The sequence below is a fragment of the Chenopodium album genome, chromosome 2 (genome assembly GCF_948465745.1).
Source record: "Chenopodium album chromosome 2, dcCheAlbu1.1, whole genome shotgun sequence".
In the NCBI taxonomy this organism is placed as follows: Eukaryota; Viridiplantae; Streptophyta; class Magnoliopsida; order Caryophyllales; family Amaranthaceae; genus Chenopodium; species Chenopodium album.
This window is the reverse complement of record NC_137835.1, coordinates 62,110,120-62,117,665: the sequence shown is the minus strand read 5'-3', so window position 1 is coordinate 62,117,665 and position 7,546 is coordinate 62,110,120. Positions and strand designations below refer to the sequence as shown.

Genomic DNA, 7,546 nt, shown 5'->3' with positions numbered 1-7,546 from the left:
TGCAAAAAGTGAAAATCCTCTTAATCATCTCAAAGATTTTGAGAAGTATTCTAATACAATTGTGGTACCCAGAGTTGCTCAAGAGTATATTAGGCTCAAGTTGTTTCCCTTTTCTCTTATTGGAAGAGGTTTAAAGTGGTTGGACAAGGAGGTCAAACCAAGGTCCCTAAGGACATGGGATGAAGTTACCAAGTCTTTCTTATCTCGCTTTTTCCCACAAAAGAAAACGGCGGAATCTAGGGCTTTTATCCAAAATTTCAAGCAAGGGCCTAATGAGAGTCTCTATGAAGCATGGGAGAGGTATAAGGAGTATCAACGAGAGTGTACACATCATGGAATTCCTACCTACCAAATTATACAAATCTTCTATGGTGGGTTGAGTTCTCAAGGAAGAGAAAGCTTAGATGCCGGAGCCGGAGGCCTGATAATGAACAAAACGGAAGAAGAAGTGGTGGATGTAAAAGATGAAGTGGTGAGACATTATAGAATTGGCAAGAGGTGGAAAAGGAGTCAACTAGCAAGGGGTGCTCGATCGAACAATTCAATGCCATCAACGATTTGACCAGTCTAATTTCGGATTTAGGGAAAGAGGTCGTATCCCTCAAGGCCAAGCTTGAGAGTCCTCCTTCGCAAGCTCCGATTCTTCCCTCCTTAAATAAGGGGAGAGGTACACCTTCTTACTCTAACACTTTTCCTTCTTCTTGTTGCATGATTAGAGAATGTCGGCCTTGTGATTTATGTGGAATGAATGATAATGATGCTTTTATGTGCCCCAATGTTCCTTGTGAAGAATGTGATGGAACTGAAAATGAGCATGTGAATTACATTGGTAACCATAATTTTGAACCTAGATTTGAGGTTCAAAGAAATGTTGGAAATAGGAATTATCACAACCAAGAGAACTATGATAATTATAATCAAAGTGGTGGTTGTAGAAATCATGTATTCCAAGAGATTCGTAGTGGCTATAATAATCATGGTTATAATGGTCAAAGTCACGACCGAGGGCATGGGGATCATAACCGAGGTTATGGTAACCATAGTCAACATCATAGCCAAAATCAAGCTAGGGGTAATTGGAATAATCAAAGTAGGGGAAATTTTCAACCTAATGTTCAAAGAGGTACCCCACTTGGATCCATTCCAAATACTCAAGGCCCAAGTGATAATTTCCATGATCAACCATTTTCTTCTAGGAGTTTCTTGGAAGAGGTTTTTGAGAAACAAGCCAATTTGATAGAATCTTACATGGCCGTGAATGATGAGAAGTTTAATGACATGTTGATTCAAAATAAGGAGCTAGGAAACCGATTTTCTAAATTGGCTAGTGACTTTAAGGAATTTAAGAATTCTTCTTCTTCTTTGACTTCATTGAACTAAGATTCTAATTTAAGAACCCTATTGATGCAATTGTCACTAGGAGTGGTAGGGTCCTTGAGAGTGGAGTACCTAAGAAGAGTGATGCTAGAGAGAGTACTAGCAAGAGCCCTATTGAGATTGAGGGAGATGAGGGTCCCATAATTGAGAAAATTGAGGAGGAACAAGTAGAAAGAGTGAAAGAGAAAAAGAAAGAACTTTACAAGCCCAAGCTCCCTTATCCCCAAAAGTATAATAGGCACAAATTGGATGAGCAATTTGGAAAATTCATAGAGATGCTTAAGCAACTTCATCTTACTCTTCCTTTCACCGATGTGGTAGAACAAATGCCAAACTATGCTAAGTTCCTTAAAGAAATTTTGAGTGGAAAGAGGACATGTGATATGGAGGATACGGTTACCCTAACCGAGAATTATAGTGCGATCCTAATGAATAAGATTCCACCTAAGTTTAAGGATCCGGGAAATTTCTCTATCCCTTGTGCTATTAATAAGATGCAATTTGATAATGCCTTATGTGATTTAGGATCTAGTGTTAGCCTTATGCCATATTCGGTATATCAAAGACTAGATCTAGGGGAACTTTTACCTTCCAAGATTACATCGCAAGTAGCCGATAGGTCGATCAAGATCCCAAAAGGTAAGGTAGAAGATGTTCCCTTGAGGGTGGGGAAATTTGTCATTCCGGTTGATTTTGTTGTATTGGATATGGATGAAGATGCTACTATCCCTATCATCTTAGGTAGACCATTCCTTGCTACATCGGGGGCTATGATTGACGTCAAGAGTGCTAAGATAACTCTTAAGATAGGAGAGGAGGTAGTTGAGTTTGATTTGAATGAAGGTATGAAATTTCCCTCTTCTTCCTTTGAAAATTGCATGAGTGTTGAAGTTCTTGATAATATTGTGCAATCCATGCATGAGAAATTGCTCACATCTAATGATCCTCTTGAGTATGTTTTGTTGAACAACGAAAAGATAGGTGCTCCTAGCAAAGAAGTAAAATTTTATAAAGATTTGCTTGATGGAAGCATTGAAGGAAGTGATGAAAAAATTTGCATGGGGATCTCAAATCAAGATGCTATACAAGTAGCCTCGACCAAAGAAGGTAAAGGTGTGCCTATGGTAGAGCTCAAACCTCTACCATCACACCTTAGGTATGAATTCCTGGGCCCAAATTCTACTTATCCCGTAATTTTTAGTGCATCCTTGAGTGAGAGCTAAGCTCAAGCGCTATGTGATGTTTTGAGAAAGCACCACGGTGCTTTAGGCTATACCATTGATGATCTCAAAGGTATAAGCCCCGCTTTGTGTACGCATCATATAACGCTTGAGGAAGGCACCCTTCCCTCTATTGAATGACAACGTAAGCTACATCCCCAAATGGGGGAGGTAGTGAAGAAAAAGATCACCAAGCTTTTGGATGCGGGAATCATATTCCCCATCTTAAGCTCTAGGTGGGTCTCTCCCGTTCATGTCGTTCCAAAGAAGGGGGGTATGACCGTAGTCAAGAATGAGAAAGGTGAGGTCATTCCGACTAGAACGGTCACCGGTTAGCGTATGTGTATAGACTATAGAAGTCTAAACACATCCACCAAGAAGGATCACTTTCCCCTTCCATTCATTGATCAAATGCTTGAGAGACTAACAAGGCACAAGTTTTATTGCTTCCTTGATGGTTACTCGGGATTTTTTCAAATCCCGATTCACCCCGATGATCAAGTGAAGACTACGTTCACATGCTCTTATGGAACCTTCGCCAATAGGAGAATGTCGTTTGGTCTTTGCAATGCTCCCGCAACTTTTCAAAGATGTATGATGAGCATTTTTGTAGATATGTTGGAGGAAGAAATGGAGGTTTTCATGGATGATTTCTCCGTAGGGGGGGTTTCGTTTGAGGATTGCCTTGAGAATCTTGGAAAATGCTTAGCAAGGTGTGAGAAAGTGAACTTAGTGTTGAATTGGGAAAAATGCCACTTCATGGTGGAGGAAGGAATAGTGCTTGGACACAAAATCTCTCATAAAGGAATAGAAGTGGATAAGGCCAAGATTGACGTTATTGAAAAGCTTCCTCCCCCGGTGAATGTAAAGGGAGTGAGATCATTTTTGGGGCATGCGGGATTCTATAGGAGATTCATCAAGGATTTCTTACTCATTGCCAAGCCCCTCAATGACCTTCTCCAAAAAGATGTTGATTTTGTGTTTGATGATAATTGTTTGGAGGCGTTCAACAAATTGAAGAAAGCTTTGACTTCCACTCCCATTGTCCAAGCCCCTAGGTGGGATTTGCCTTTCGAGCTTATGTGTGATGCTAGTGATACGGCTATTGGGGGAGTGTTGGGTCAAAGGGTTGATAAGAAGCTCCATGTCATCTATTATATGTCGAAGACCCTTAATGGTGCTCAAAGGAATTACACAACAACGAAAAAGGAGTTCTTAGCAATTGTTCATTCCTTCGAAAAATTTTGTTGTTACTTGTTGGGGTTCAAGACTATTGTGTTCAGCGATCATGCGGCTTTGAAATACCTCTTTGGGAAAAAGGAATCTAAGCCAAGGTTAATTCGTTGGGTTCTTGAAGTTCAATCTTTAGATCTTGAGATTCGAGACAAGAAAGGAGCGAAAAATGTGGTTGCGGACCATTTATCTAGACTTTATGATTTTCAAGTCCAAGATGATGGGTCCCCTATTGAAGATAGAATGTAGGACGACTTCTTGTTTTCGATAAATGTGAAGGAACTCCCATGGTTTGCCGATTGTGTTAATTACCTTGCTTGTGGGGAGTTTCCTCCTTCTTTTTCCAAGAATCATAGAAAGAAGCTTAAGAGTGAAGCTAGGCACTATGTTTGGGATGAGCCAATTTTGTATAAGAGAGGTGTTGATGGTTTGTTACGTCGATGTGTGCCAAATGAGGAAATACCAAATGTGTTGAAGATGTGCCACTCGGATCCTAGTGGTGGACATATGGGTGTTTCTAGAACGACTTCTTAGGTGCTTTAGTGCGGATTATTGTGGCCAAACCTCTTTAACAACACTTGGGAATTTGTCAAAAGTTGTGACCGATGTCAAAGGACCGGGAACATTTCAAGGAGAAATGAGATGCCCCAACAACCCATCCTTGAGCTGGAAATTTTCGATGTATGGGAATAGACTTCATGGGTCCTTTTCCTTTTTCATATGGGAATCAATTCATTCTTGTTACCGTCGATTATGTGTCAAAATAGGTTGAAGCCATTGCTTCTCCAACAAATGACCATAAGGTGGTAATGAAGTTGTTTAAAAAGATAATCTTCCCAAGGTTTGGCATTCCCAAGGCGGTTATAAGCGACAACGAGTCTCATTTTGTGCATAGTGCTTTCAAAAAGATGTTGAAGAAACATTGGGTAAACCAACTTTTTGGGCTCCCTTACCATCCTCAAACTAGCGGGCAAGTTGAGGTGTCCAATCGTCAAATCAAGTTGATACTTGAGAAGACGGTTGCAAGAAATAGGAAGGATTGGTCGAATAAGCTTGATGATGCCTTGTGGGCATATAGAACGGCCTTTAAAACTCCTATTGGTACCACTCCTTACCGCTTGGTTTATATGGTAAATCTTGCCATCTCCCGGTTGAGCTTGAGCATCGTACTCATTGGGCTATAAAGAAGATCAATTTTGATTTGGCAAGTGCGGGTGAGCAACGTTGGTTAGATCTCCATGAGTTGGAAGAGCTTCGTTTGGATGCTTATGATTGTGCTAGTTTATATAAAGCTAGAGCCAAAGAGGTGCATGATAAGCTCATTGAGAAGAAGGAGTTCAATCCCGGAGATAAGGTGCTCCTTTACAATTCAATAATGAGACTTTTTCCCGGAAAGTTGATGTCCCGTTGGACCGGTCCATTTGTTGTTCAAGAGGTCATCCAAATGGTGCTATTGAAATTTCTCCTTTGGACCTCTCAAGGACTTTCAAGGTCAACGGTCATAGGCTTAAGCGTTACTATGAGGGAGTTTTTGTCGGGGTCATTCATGATATGACTCTCTATGATCCACCTTGAAGGGTGGAGAACGTCAAGCTAATGACGTTAAACAAGCGCTTACCGGGAGGCAACTCGAGTTTTTAACCCTTTTCTCATTTTTCTTTGATTTTCCTTGGATGCCTTTATTCTCTTTTAATCTTGTTTTCTTTTGTGTTGTAGGTGGTTTTTATTTGATATCCAACAATCTTGGTGCCAATTTTGAGGTAGAAATGTCCAAATTCATGAGTTGGAAAATGTGTAAGTATGGAGTTGGTGGGTTCTTATTGTGGGTTCATAAATTTCTAGTTTTGAACCCACTAAAATGGGGTTTTGTTACTGCCTATGTTGGTCTTTATCATCATCATAAATTGTGTGCTCACCGTTGTGTTCATTTAAAAAGGAAAAGAGAATGGTAAAATTATACCCAGGGAGGTGCGGGCGCGCACGAGCCAGGTGCGGCCGCACCCCTGCTCGTCTTCCCCCCCTTAAACCCCACCGATTCTCTTTCCTTCTCTCTCTCTCTTACCTTACTTTCTCACTCATGTTTTCTTTGGTCTTTGCTCAAGCATCATTTTCACCTCCATTATCATATAGTCATTGAAATTTCATCAAAATTCATAATCATCTAGTTTATTATTGATCTTAGTCTCAATTTTTGCACTTCAATGGTGATTTTCTCTCTCCTAAATTTAGATTTTTGGTATTCTTTGATTAAAGTTTTGAGGTTTGCAATTTGGGGTTGCTAGTGTGTAATAGTGCTCCTCGTTCCATTTCTTTGTGATTTCTCATCAATTAAAGGTATGATTTATTTATTCTCATGATAAATTTTCTACCTTTATTGTTCATGGAAATTTGATTTGTTTTGGTACTACCCTTATTAGCATACCCATATTGCTTACTACTTGCTTCATTTGATTGTGTTGATGATGAATTGTTGATAAATATATGATTCGGTGTTGTTGGTTTTGTTTGAGTTTATTGAAAATTTTGGCACTACCATTGTTGGATTCATTATTTGGTGTTGTTGATTTGGTGATGATGATGTCCATAAGGGTTTGGATGGTCATATGAAATGTTGTTGCTCACTATGCATGATTATGGTTTATAATTGTTGTTTTCTAAGTGCATTTTTCACTTGCTTGTGAATTCTTTCTTATTCCCTTGATTATTGGGGTCCTTATGGGATTTGCCATTATCATGCATTGTCTTTGCACACAATTTTCCCTTGTTATTGAACCTTTATTTTGCTTATGGTGTGTAGATGGCGTCCCTTCGCCGTGCTAAAAGGGCGAAATGCTCTACTCATAGGAAGGTGGTTTCTCCTCCATCCTACATCACGGAGACATATGGCATCGAGTTCACCAAGCGAGAGCATTGGGACAACTTCTACAACTTGTCACCTCGACAGCTCTTTTCCACAAGATTCTCTGATAGGGAGACAACAACTTTGCTTGGAATTGATGAGGACGTTAGGATGTTGGCTCGGAACTTAGGGCTTGAGGCTTTCATTGATCTTAATGCACCAACATTTTCCTGCATTACACTCGAGTTCCTCGCTTCTCTTGAGGTTCATGAGGATGAGCATGGTGATTCGCCTCCAACTCTATCCTTCCAAGTCTTTAACAATGATCACTCAATTCCACTTTCTTTTCTCAATGAGGCATTTCAATTTCCGAAGCCATTTGATGGGACATCATATATCTATCCGGCCTTCGAAACTTTGCAAAAAGATCATAAGTATTGTGAGGATACATGGTGGAATCACATAGCTGATGAAGAGGCTTATCGGCCGCAATACTCAAAGTCGGCCTCGATTATTCACGCGGCTATGAGGTATTTTAGTCGTACCCTCACCTATGCTTTCTTCTCTAAGAAATCCCTCGGTGCCATATCCCGAGAAGAGTTAAGTTGGCTTTGGCTAGCGGATAAGGATGGGAAGTCATAGATTTTGCCTCTCATTTACTTGATCGGTTTACCGATATTTGTGATGGGGTTTTCCTCTCGGGTAGCATTCAAATAGGCGGCATGATCACCATCTTAGTGCTTTCACTTGACAAGAAATATGGGCCTATGCTTAACTCCCTTGAGCCCATTCATGATAAGAGGGAGAAGACCCCTTCCCATCTTCTAAGCATCTATGCTTTGATCAATCAAAGTTTTTTGAAACGCACTACTAAGAA

General features: G+C 40.3%; 1 non-coding gene across 1 annotated transcript; it reads right to left on the bottom strand.

The window, feature by feature from the left end:
- Positions 1-233: 233 nt before the first annotated feature.
- On the bottom strand, positions 234-339 carry LOC145608163 (small nucleolar RNA R71). The gene has a single exon (XR_014105742.1). It is a non-coding gene; the product is annotated as a small nucleolar RNA R71 (small nucleolar RNA).
- Positions 340-7,546: the final 7,207 nt, after the last annotated feature.